Here is a 12,730-nt window from a genome sequence, read left to right on the forward strand (position 1 = left end):
AAAAGGGGGAACGAATCAAAGTTCCAGTGGGAGAACTAAGTGACGAGGAGATAGCCACTGTAATTGAACAACAATAAAATGTTAAAAAAGAAAAAACGTTAAACAAAAAAAGAAAATAAATGGGCAGCTTCACTTAGGTGACTGGCTTCCCTCTTCATTCTACAACTTGCAATGAGGTGAGCTTAACAGCCCTGCACTGGCTCTGCTTGAAAGCTCAAGGGCCCCTTGGTGCCTAGCAACAACCTGACTGCCCAGAACGTAATTTTGAAGCTGGGTGTGTCTCCTAGGCAGGAAGCCACCTACCATGCCAAAGCAGCCAGGGCCTCCCCGTTCACTTCCTCTGAGTCCAAACTCTGCCTTCAGTTGGAGCCAGTACACTTAGTGTAGGAGTCTTGTCTTGGGAGCACAAATGGGATGTTTCTAGCAAAGATAACTAGTATCTTTGAGGTGTGTGATCTCATACAAGTCATGTCACCTTTCTGAGCTTCAGGTTCCACACCTGTCTTGTTGTTCCTGTTTTATTCCTCGCTAGGGTCACCCTAGCACAGCAATGGGGCCACTGGAACATTTACTAAATGCAATTGCATCTGGATCTGCTTGGTTAGGGGAAGATTCAGTTAGTGATTCTTTCTCAGCTGCCGCTTTGACCTTGTCCTTTTCTTCTGAGTCCTTCTCTCAAATAGCTCCATCTTCTTTTTCCTAATTCCTATACATAAAATCCTGTTTTTATTGTCCCACTCCTCCCTATCCCTCTCCTTGTTGCTTACCTTATTCACAGGCATTAAACCTCATCATTGAAAAAATGTTATACTTCTTTAAAAATCCCAAGTTTTTTGGTTTTTAGGCCAATACTGTTGTAGTGAACTTTTTTATTTTTAAAGATTTTATTTATTTATTTTAGAGAGAAGGTAAGGTAGGGAGAAAGAGAGGGAGAGAAATATCGATGTATGAGAGAAACATTGGTCAATTACCTCTCACATGGTCCCTACCTGGGGACCAGGTCTGCAACCCAAGCTTGTGCTCTGACTGGGAATCGAACTGGCAACCTTTGGCTTTGTGGGACAATGCTCAACCAACTGAGCCATGCTGGCCAGAGCATTTAAATTTTTTTTTTAATTTAAATATAACATGCATCTTAAAAGGTACACAAATTATAATTGTACAAAGTGGGCATACCCCTATAACCACCTTCCAGATGAAGATACAGGCTATAATCAGTACCTGAGGAGTCTCTCATGCCCTTTCCTAGTCATTAACCCCCTGAAAGTAACTGCTGATATGATTTCTATTGCCCTAGAGTAGAGTTGCCTGTTTTTGTACCAAACACAATTATACAGTTTATATCCTTTTGTGTCTGGCTTCTCGTATTCAGTATTATGTCAATGAGATTCATCTATCCCTGCGTTTCCATGCCAGTGTACCTGGACATGCCTGTTCTTTCTGCCAGGAAGTTTTCTGTTCTTCCAGCATGCCCCACCCTGGCCTGGCTAGTCTGTGCAAGTCCTCTAAACTCAGATCAAACCCCATTCCTTTGGGAACCCATCCTGATCAGCTCTGGGTTTGAATCCTAGCTCCTCCACCTACCAACTGTATGACTTTAGGGCAAGCATTACCGACAACCTCTCCATGCTTCATTTTGGTTGAAGGTAATGGTTTCTATGTTCCAGAGTCCTTGTGAATTTCAAGTGAGATAATACGTAGTAAATACTTAGAACAATACCTGGAATATACGAAGTACTTAATGTTAGGCATAACTATTGTGATACTCTTCTTATTCCCCTAGATCCTTGTACAAACTCTCATCCTAGCACTTATTTTGATTATTGTTTGTCCCACTATGAGACCTTAATTCCTCTATTAGGGATTATGTCTTCATTCATTGTATTTCTTTAATAGATTTATTGAGTATGCACTATATTCTAGCATTGAGGGTACAGTGGTGAAGGAAGCCTTGGAATTTTTTAAAGGGAGGAGACAATAAGAAAAATAAAGAGGTGAGATTATTTGGGACAGTGATAAGCACTCTGAAGGGAATAAAGCAGTGTGGTGTGACAAAGGGTTGGGGGTGCCACTTAAGCTGGGCGAGGAAGAGGTCTTCTTGAAGAGATGCTGTTTAAACAAAGACCTTCAGGGTGAAAAGGAGCAGGCATGTGCAGAGCAGGAGAGAGAACAGCAAGTTCAAGGCTCTGAGGAGGCACAGTGAACTCAAATATGTTTGAGAAATACAAAGAGGGCAGCATGGCTGGAGCCCAGGGAGTGAATGCATGCTCCAGAGGAAGCTGGGGAGATGGACAAGAGCCAGGAGAAGCCACTGAAAGGCTTAAGCAGGGGGACAGAGGTCACCTTTGCATCTGAATACTGGTCACAACTGCCAGTGACCAATTGGTCCACATGAGCAAGTCTTAGATAGTTTTCATCATTGTGACATGTGCCCCTGGGTTCTTACCAGATGGGGAAGGATTTGCTCAGTTACTTCGGGCTTTTCTCTCCTCTATCCCCCATCTCATCCACCCTTCTTTAGTGACCCAGATTATCCCCACCAGAGATGTGTAATAGAGATGAAAGCCTGGCAAGCCTGGACCAGTTGGAGAAAAGGCAAGTAGGAAACAGGTTTGGTCAGCTCCTCTCCTTTCTCTGACTTTTAGAAGGGTCAAGGTCCCTAGGCAAATGGCACAAGGGGAGGAGAGAGGCTGAGCAGCAGGAGGGGCTGCAGAAGGGGTGGGGGTGGAGCCATGGAGGAGGCAGACTGCAGCTGCTGCAGCTCTAGGCTCTCATGGTGTGGTAGGCCAAACCGGGAGCACATCTGGAGTCCTAGCAGCAGAGTGGGGCTGTTGACAGGTCTGTGCCATTATCAGTCAGGGAAGGGAAAGACAAGCCACTAAATCAGAATGGGAGGACAGGCTTGATTCTTGAATGATAGGGATTTGCGCAACCACATCAAGTTTTTAGTAACGACAGTGAGACTTTATTTTTGTTTTATTGAATTCCTTTTTAACCTTTATTTTTATGAAAGATTACCCATGAGAAAAAGCATGTAACACAAATGTACAGTACAGTGAATGATTACAAAGCAAACATTCATGTAATCGTCACTCAGATCATGAAACAGAACATCGCCAACACATTCCGCCTGCAGACCCCATCCCTCCCAGATCACAACCACATTTAGAGACAGCCAGCAGCTAGATTTTTAATAATAATCACTTCCTGGATTTTCTTTATAGTTTTATCACCTATGAATCACACAGAGTCTTGAATTAAGATTTTCTCATGTAAATCCTAAGACTGAAGGCCACAGAGGCGAGCCTCTTTAATGTGGAGCCTCCACATCTTTTCTAAATTTTGTTAGACCCTGGGGAGACAGTGGTGGATTTGTGGTCTTCAGCATTTGGCAGAGAAGGCAGTTCGGAGGCTTCTCTCATTCAGCCTGTGTTTAAATGCTCACTGTGTTTAAGGTACCTGAAGAGTACCGTGAAGGGTACAGATGTTCATTCAAAACCACGCCTGCCCCTGGGAGCTTGCAGTTTGGCAGAGACAGCATGGAGATAGATGACAGAACAGGGCGAGGGCCTGAAGAAGTCTCCGGATACGTGCCATCGGTGTTTTGAAGAAACAGAGATCACTTTTGGCAGCTGGAAGCAGAGCAGGCTTTGTGGAAAAGGTGGCATTACGTTCATGCAGTTCATTCATGCATTACTCATCAAACATTTTTGAGGGCTGGGGCAGTGTGCCAGGAAATTAGGTCAAAGGCTACTAAAATGAATAAGATCCCTGCCTGCCGTTGGACATTATAATGGTTGTGTTGCAGCAGGTGTAAATGATTCTAAATACGGTATGCTGGAAATACGAAGTGTAATAGAAATGACTGGCCAGGGATTGTCAGGGAGGGCTTCAGAGCCAAGGTCTAGGCTAGTATGTGAATGAGAGAGGAATTGGAGTTTGGCAGACACAGAAGGAAACCACTGAATCTTCAGAGGCACTGAGGTGGGTGGAAAAGAACACAGGTCAGTGTTGGCAAAAGGTAGAGGTCATGGCGGGACTTGACAGGTAGGACGGATGAGTGGGAAAGATGTTCTAGGCAAAGGGAACAGCAGGGGTATAGAGGCAAGAAATTACGGTACCTGCATGCATAAGGCGTGTGATGGAAGGTGTAATGTTTAATCATGTGTCAACCTGCCTGGGCCATGAGATGCCCAGATATTTGGTCAAACATTATTCTGGGTGTGTCTGTGAGGGTGTTTTGGGGTAAAGTTAACATTTGGATTGGTAGACTGAGTGCTGCAGACTTCTCTCTCCCTAATGTGGTGGGACTCATTCCAACAGTTGAAGGCCTGAATAGAACAAAAGGCTGGCCATCCCTCAAATTCAGGAAACTTTTTCCTGGCTTTGGACTCAAACTGAAACATTGGTCTTTCCTGGGTCTTGAGCCTGCTGGCTATTGGACTGCAATTGAGATATCAGCTCTTCTGGTTCTCAGACCCTAGGACTTGGACTTGAACTACACCATCAACTCTCCTGGGTCCCTGACTTGACAACTCATCCTGCAGATCTTGGGACTTATCAGCTTCCATAGTTGTGTGAGTCAATTCATATATTGCACGGACAGAGAGGAAGGTAGATAGTTGTAGGTATAGATCTTTCTTATTGGTTCCTCTGGAGAACCCTGACTAATACAGAAGGGAAAAGTAAATAACTTTGGAAAGGTAAGTTGGTACCAGATCACAGAGGACACAGAATACCTGGCTGAAGGACTTAGAATTTTATCTGGAAGACAAAGGAGAAAATACTAGAGGTTCCAGAGCCTGGAAGTGACTTAAAAAGAGCTGAGATCTGGGAAGATGAAGGTTGCATCATATAAAATGAACCTGCACCACAGAACCCGGAGCAGGTGTGAACTGAAAGATGATTTCAGTGGCACTGATGTGATTTCTGAGTAGCTGAAATTTGGAAATGGGAGTGGAAATAGGTGCTGGAGGATGTAGAGATTTGGGAATCATCTGCACAGAGGAGGTGGTAAGTAGCACACAGGGGCAGACGTGGGTGGCAGGGGGGGCAGAGTAATTCGTCAAGAGTCTTGCAGTTGTCACAGAGACCTAGTCAACCTGGCTCAGGCAGTATAGGAGATTTATTAGCTAATGTGACTGAAAGTTGAAGCAAGGCTAAATCCAAGGGCTCAAACAATGCCACTGGGAGTTGGTTTCACTGTTTCCATCTCTTAGCTCTGTTTTTTCCCCTCTGTCTTGGTCTCATTCTCAGGCAGTCTCTCTCTTTGCGGTGGGGAGATGACTGCCAGCAGTGGCATGATTACACGTTGCCCTCAGAGAATAAATTCATTCAACTGGATAGTTCTGACCAAAGTCCCAGAATAGAATCTTATTGGTTCTCATTAAATCATATGCCCATTGCTGAAATGCCACAGCAAGAGTGCTCTCTAAAATGCTCTGATTGGCTAAGCCTGGGTCACCAGCAGAAATATCTGCAACTGGGGGCAGAGTCATCTTCTCTAGAGTCACTTGGAGTGAGAATAGGGGGAGGGGTGGCTCCAGGAGAAATGGAAATGCTGTTACCAGAAGAAGGAGGAATGGACACAGGGCTTGTAACCACTGGGGAAGGGGAGCCGGAGACCCATGGGCTACTTCTCCCCTTAATATGAGGCAGCTGTAGCCAGTGGGGCAGTGGGGGGAGGGCACTAGGAGGCTGGTGTATGGATGGGTTAGCAGCAAGGGAAGGGCTAGACTGGGGTCAAGTAGTAATGCTATTGCTTTTTGGGGCTGTCAAAAGTTGGGGGAGGGTCCTTCTGAAAAAAAAAACAACAACACTAAAAACCAACAACACAATGGACAAAGTGCAAAGGGAGTCCTTGTCCTCAGAATAAAGGCAGGAAAAGCTAAGTAGTTGGGTGACACCCCATCAAGATATTGCTGCTGATGGAAAGGGCAGACATTGTCTGGGGACATTCATGGGATTGTGAGAAGGGATGAAGAAAAGGTCACTGCCAACTGGTCCTGCAGAGGGAGAAACAACAACCAGTTGTCCCTCAGGGTTAAGAAACTAAGCTTATGCATTTTTACAATAGTAAAAACTTATAATAGCCAAAAACAACTTAGATTCCAACGGGAGATTGGATAAGTATCATAATGCCCATGCATTAGAATACAGCCTTTGCAAATAATGCTTTGACATGAAAAGATATTCACAATGTAGTTATTTTTTTTTAAAGATCTTATTTACTTACGTTTAGAGGGAGGGGAACGAAAGGAGAAAGAGGGAGAGAAACATCAATGCGTGATTGCCTCTTATGAGTCCCCAGTCAGGGACCTGCATGTGCCCTGACTTGGGAATCGAAACCGCGATCTTTAGGTTCACAGGCTGGCATTCAATCCACTGAGCCACATCAGCCGGGGCTAAAGTAATTTATTTATTTATTTTAAGAGAGGGGGAAGGGAGGAAGAAAGGGAGAGAAATATTGATGTGAGAGAAAGACATTGATTGGTTGCTTCTCACATCTGCTGACTGGGGACCGAACCTGCAACTCAGGTATGTCCCTTGACCAGGAATCAAACCAGTGACTTTCACCTTTGCGGGACAATGCCCAACCAACGAGCCATACCGGTCAGGGCTCAGAATGTAATTGTGAGAGAAAAGCAGATTACACTCTGTTTTTGTGCAACAGGTGTGTGTGTATACATATAGATATTTATTCATAAATACTGAGAAGGTATATACCAAAATATTAGTAGTTGTATATTATAAGAGTCAGGACCACAGCTGAGGCTTATCTTTCTTAATTTTTACTTAAAATTTTAGTTATTTATTGTTAGAGAGAGGGGAAAGGAGGGAGAAAGAGAGCGACAGAAACACCGAACACGCCCAACAGGGGGACCTGGCCTGCAACCCAGGGATCAAACTGGCAACATTTTGGTTTGAGGGACAATGCCCAACCCACTGAGCATTGTCAGGGCAAGCTTATCTTTTGTTTTTCTTTCTTTGCAAGCTTCTTTTGATTTCTCTATAATAAACCTGCTGGGTAGTATGATAGTGTAGTGGTCAACTAGAGCCAATCTCCTGGGTTCAAGTCTCAGCTCTGCCACTGCCTGCCTTGGTGACCTTGGGGAAGTCCCTTAACACCTCTGAGCCTCAGTTCATGTATCAATAAATGGGGGTACTAGCCTTAACTTATAAAATGTTTGTTGAGTATTAAATTAGCTACTATTACACGCAAAGTTGTTAGCACCGTGCCTATAGTAAGCACTCAAAAATGTAGTTATTCTTCTTATGTAGTTAAGAGTCCAAAAGAAAGGCCTATTAAATCAAATCTATTGAAAACAGGTGTCTTACTTGGCCGAATAGGCGTGGTAGTCATCACACCTATTATTAAGATAAACTACTTTTCTCAAACAGTGGGAAACATCTGAGAAAACGACAGAGAAGGTTCCTATTCCCCTGAAGCTTCCACACTAGCAGTGAAGACAGACGATAAAACAGGTGCTGTGAGGACAGGATGATCCGGAAGGGCTGAGAGCCAACCAAAGGGCTGGTGAAGTGGAGCAGGTAGGGGAAAACAGTGAGTGCAATGTGTTGCAATGGAGAGGAAGTCTCTAAACCAAAAGAAGACGCTGTGGCTGGAGCGAGGGAGACTGCGGTGCAGGTAGAGCTGAGAAGTGCGGCTCGCTCTCACGCCATGGCGGACCCACAGAATACTTGGGCTATCCACCTGCAGTGTGTTCTCGGGCAAGTCACTTCCCTCCGAGTAGTCTCCGTCTAATCTGATAATACTGTACTTCACAAGGTTGCAGGATCAAAAGAAATGTTAGTGGAAGCGCTTTGCAAATGACGTTGCCACATATGACCATAAACACAACCATCTAAGAAAGATGTGAAGAGACGAGGCCGCTTAGGCTGGCGCGTGCGCGATAGGCGTCTGAGCCAGGACTAAGGTTGAAGTCAGGCTTCGGATCCGCCTATGCTCGACTCTGGGTCCCTCCCACTTCCGCGGGTGCCCCACAGTGCGTGGCCTGCGTGCTGACGTCAGGCGCGTGCCCCTGTACGGCAGCTGAGGAGACCCCGCACAGTGCTGCCAACGCCCCGGCGGAGAAGCTGAGGTGAGTGCGGGGCCTGAGGCTCCCCGCGGGAGCGGCTTCTCAATGGTTCCGTTCCCAATGCCACCCCCGTCCTCCCCCGGTCCGCGGCGACACCCCGCTTCTGGGTTCCCGGGAAGCCTGGGAGCGCGGGTCTCCGAGTTGGGGGGGCGCCTGGCTACCGCGGCGCCGTCCGCGCTCGCGCGGGTTTTGGTTCTGTAGAGGAACGGAGGGGCGGGGGTCCCGGCGGGAAAGGTGAGGGGCTCCCGTCCCCTCAAGGGGAATGCTGCCGGGGCGCGGGGTCCCGGCCTAAGGGCGCGGGCGGGGCCGGGCTGTCACCGGGCAACGGCGGAAGGAAGGAGTCACACCCATCCCCGCAGTTCGGGCTCCCCTCCCCCTCGGCCGGCTCTGCTGGCCTCGAGGGCGGGCAGCAGGCTGGGGTGCTCTGGGTCTAGGTCTCTGAGCCGCTCGCGGGCGCCGAGGCTGAGCGAGAGTGTCTGTGGCTCGGGCGCCCGGGCTTCAACTTCCTGCTTCGCCGGGCGCCGCCGCGGACATTTTGCGGCGGGCGGGGGGGGAGGGGAGCGGAATTGCTAACCCGGCGGCGAAGTGGTAGTCCCGGAGGGGGCGGCTTGCTGGCTGCTCCGGGCTTTGCCTGCGACCTGCTTCCGTCCGTAGCCTCGCCTCCCGACGCTTGGTCCGGGCGGGGTGGGTCTGGTCGCGGTTTCTCCAGTCTTTATTCCTGCTTTAGGTTGAGTTTCTAACACCATTTCCGCTTGCTTCTCCAACTCTACCGCCCTGCCTGTTCAGCTGAAGCTTCCCTTTCTGGAAGTTACCTAACTCCCTCTCGAAACTGTCGTTATGACGCGTTCTTAATTCCTCATATTAGGGGGAAATTTTCTTTGTTCATTTGCTTTTTCCTCCCCTTTAAGTCCAAGAGAAATGCAGTGTGCAAGATTACGTCATCGCGATATAAGGAGTGAGAGTTTTAACTCCTGCAAGTCAGGGGCTCACCAAATTAAGACAGCGTCCTGCACCCTTAGTTGTATATCCTGCCTACCTCCCAGCGCATCGTATTCAGAGATAATTTTCAAACTCCAATCGTCTCAAATGCACCTAAAAGTCAGGAAGGTTTAAAATCTCAAGATTGGTTGGTGCCAGGAAATAAAGCATAACACAACATCTTCTACAGCCACTTAACGGAGGCAATACCTTTTAAAGATCCCTTTGTACTGGAATGAAGTGCATTTATTTGTAGAAGCATCTCTGGTCCAGAATGAGTTTCCCAGACTGTTTAATGTCTCCCATATGACCTAAGGATGCAGAGTGCATACCTGAGTTGACTCACGTGTGCTTTTTGTGACAAGGGAAAAGAGTCAGTTTATGTTTCCCCGTATCTTTGCTTGCTGGACACTTAGTTTTGTAATTAAAAACCAGTTTCGGATCTTTTTACTAAAAAACTTAACATTTTCAGACCTTTTGGGATCACGGTATTTGTTTCGCTGAATGTTAAGTACATCCTTCATGGACTACAGGGTACAGTAGCACAGAAAAATATTAGCGTTGTAAAGGAAATGAGATCCATCCTGACCCTTGTGACTCAGTTGGTTGGGCTTCTTCCTGCAAAACGATCTCCTGTTGGGGCACATGCCTGGGTGTCGGGAGGTGTAAGAGAAGCAACCCATCAATGCTTCTCTCCATCCATGTTTCTCTTCCTCTCTTTCTCCCTCCCTTCTCTAAAAATAAATAAAACCTTAAAGCAAATGAGATCCAATTGTGTGATACATTGTAAGAGTACTTGTTGGAACAAGTACTTTACTATTGTTTCTCATTTGTATAGAGAGAATAAATTGCTTGTTAAGAAGCACTTTAAAGAAGTGGTAGGTTTAAATTGGCTTTCTGTATTGTGTAGGTGTTGTAAATTAAATGGATAGGTGTGGAGTTTGGATCTTCTGAAATATGTTTGCCATAATTTATCTTGTCTTAATATGAAAATGGAACACTTCTGGGTCTTATTTCTTGAGTCTTGTATATTTAAGAAATTTAAATATACATAAATCAATTTGTATCTTTCCTCTTAAAATATAGCAGTATAGTTTGAGTTTACAGTGTTTAGACTGAGGCAGTGAGATAAAAGATTGGTAATTAACTGAGTAATAAAAATGAGCTCTTTTCCAGTAATTTCTTCAAGACCTAAAAGGTATCACATTCTCTTAAAATGTTTTCACATGATAATGAACAGTTGTACTCAGTTAAGTACAACTTAATATAAGACAGGTGTTATAGCCTAGGGTATTCTTGGGGCTTAAGTCAAGTATCAGTGAGATTCTTAAAGCCCACTGAGACCAAGTCTTGACTGTTTTGTGACTTCAAGATTTCTTTTCTTCGGATAATGTTTAGAAAAAAATTAGATGCTATTAGAAAAGGATTTCTAGTTATTTTTAAAAAAATATTTATTTATTTTTAGAGAGAGGGGAAAGGCGGGAGAAAGAGAGAGAAACACCAGTGTGTGAGAGAAACATCGATAGTCTGTCTCTCTCATGCCCCCAACAAGGGACCTGGCCTGCAACCCAGGCCTGTGCCCTGACTAGGAATTGAACCCGTGACCTTTTGGTCTGCGGGCCAGTGCTCAATCTGCTGAGCTACACCAACCAGGGCTCTAGTTATTTTTAAAATGGTTGCACCAATAAAATATATTAATCCAAGAGCTGTCACATTTAGAAAACTTTGAAGTACAATTTACTGTGCCTATCTGGGAGTAGTCTTTTATAGTTACTGGGAGTAAAGGTCATAATGTACTTCTATTCGTAGATACATTTTAAATGCCTTTCTTCATTGTTTAGGGTCTTTTTTAAAAGTAGAAGAAACATTTAATGAGAAGCATTTCAGCCTACAGGGCCTCTGCAGCAGGAGTAGGAGGGCTTAATATTTTGTTAACTTATTTCCCATAAGTAGATCTATATATTCCACTTTATCAAAGGGCTTCATTCTAGGCTTTCAATATTCAATATTTTCTTCCAAATTGATTAGTATCCCTCATTAGAATTAGGTTCTATGAAGGCAGGGCTTTGACTTTGCATGGTCACCCCTGTATCCCTAGAAATGTTTGTCAAATGAATGAATTTCATGATATTTGAGGGTTAACTTTCTTTCCCTGCATATTCTTTAGACCTGTGTACTACTGTGTTTCTTGAGACGTATTTCGTGCTTGCTGAGCCACATCCATATTTGGGCTCATTGAAATGATTATTACTAATCTATTTTTGTTTGTATCCATCTCTTTAGTCCAGTATCTTTGCAGCTTTATTATCTGGACAATTTACTATTGCTTAGAAAATCTTTTCTGATGATCCATTCTTTTATATTCCTACAAATTATTCAGACTTGAATGTTTGTTTCATTCTTCTATTTCTTTGTTAGCAGATAACAGCTTATTTTTGCCACTTCTCCTTTACTTAACAGTATCAAATTTCTGGTCATGTTATGCTTTGTCCCTTACCAGTTTCTACTTTTAGTTACTCATCCCTTCAGTCCAAAATATTTTTGCTAAAGCAGTTTTCATTACTTGCCATTTCAGCTATGTCTGCACAGCCGCTGTTATAAGTCCTGGATGTCCTAGTTGCCCCTGGGACATTGGTCTCAAACTGCTTAGCTCATGAAGTGAAACCAGGTGTTTTCCACCAAAATGGTGTACCATTAAACAATTTTTTAAGGAAAATACATTTTCTCAAATATTTGTCTATTATGCTGAAGTCCTGAATAGTTTCTAATATAGCAAAAAACTACATATTGTTAAGTCATAGTATTCACCAAGCATCAGTGGCCTGTCACCTGAAGGGAACCTTGTTGCTCCCTCTGCTTTAATACTGCACTTTGACACATACCGTTTTCTCCAAGAGTAAGCCTTTAGGATTTGCCATTTTTATTCTGCTGCTGTGTATTCTTGAGAAACATACTGCTAGTATAGTGATTAAAAGTGTAGACTCTGAAACTGGATTGCCTGGGTTCAAATCATGGCTTTGTCATTTATTAGCTGTGTAAAATAGGGCTAGCAATAGTCCCTACCTCACAGTGTTATGAGAATCAAATCAGGTAGTCTGTATGAAGTAGTTAAAACAATTCTGTAGGTGTTTGCTCTTGTTATTATTAAAACTTCTCTTAGGCCCCCACTTTAGAGATGCTGTACGCATTTTCCCCAAACATCAACATTTTAATAACCATCTCTCTCCCAGGTTAATCTCATGAAACCATTAAAATTATTAAATTAAGTGGAAATTGTTGCCTGCTTTATTTTTTTCTTTTTGTCCATTATTTTAACCAGTGTTATAGAAGCAAAGATGTAAGGTCCCAAGTATGCATTGTATGGACCAAGCAGCATAAGTATTGCTTTGGAGTTCATTAGAAATCTCAGGCTCCATCCCAGCCTGGCTGAATCTGAATCTGCATTTTAACAAGATCCCCATGTGATTTTTATGCACAGTAAAGTTCGGAGCACCTTTTTGAGACTGCTAAAGTGATGTCTTAAGGAATTTCAGGAACAATGTTGCATGTTTCATTCATTCTTTTCTCCCTACTTATATAGGAATAACCTGGTTCCTTTTAGGCAGTGTAGCAGAGTTTATTGCAAAGATCATATCTTAAAGTGAATGTGAAAC

General features: G+C 44.2%; 1 protein-coding gene across 2 annotated transcripts in view; it reads left to right on the forward strand.

Annotated features, from left to right (window-relative positions):
- Positions 1 to 8,018: 8,018 nt before the first annotated feature.
- Positions 8,019 to 12,730, forward strand: part of CDC42 (cell division cycle 42) — a 39,461-nt gene continuing 34,749 nt past the window's right edge. Inside the window, exon 1 of one of the 2 annotated variants that reach the window (XM_090268746.1) lies at positions 8,019 to 8,102. The gene's annotated coding sequence lies outside the window, so the exon portion shown is untranslated. The remainder of the gene's footprint in view (positions 8,103 to 12,730) is intronic. The other variant, XM_090268744.1, reaches the window with a different exon arrangement.

The sequence above is a fragment of the Furipterus horrens genome, unplaced genomic scaffold (assembly GCF_987537825.1).
Source record: "Furipterus horrens unplaced genomic scaffold, mFurHor1.1.pri manual_scaffold_3, whole genome shotgun sequence".
Taxonomy (NCBI): Eukaryota; Metazoa; Chordata; class Mammalia; order Chiroptera; family Furipteridae; genus Furipterus; species Furipterus horrens.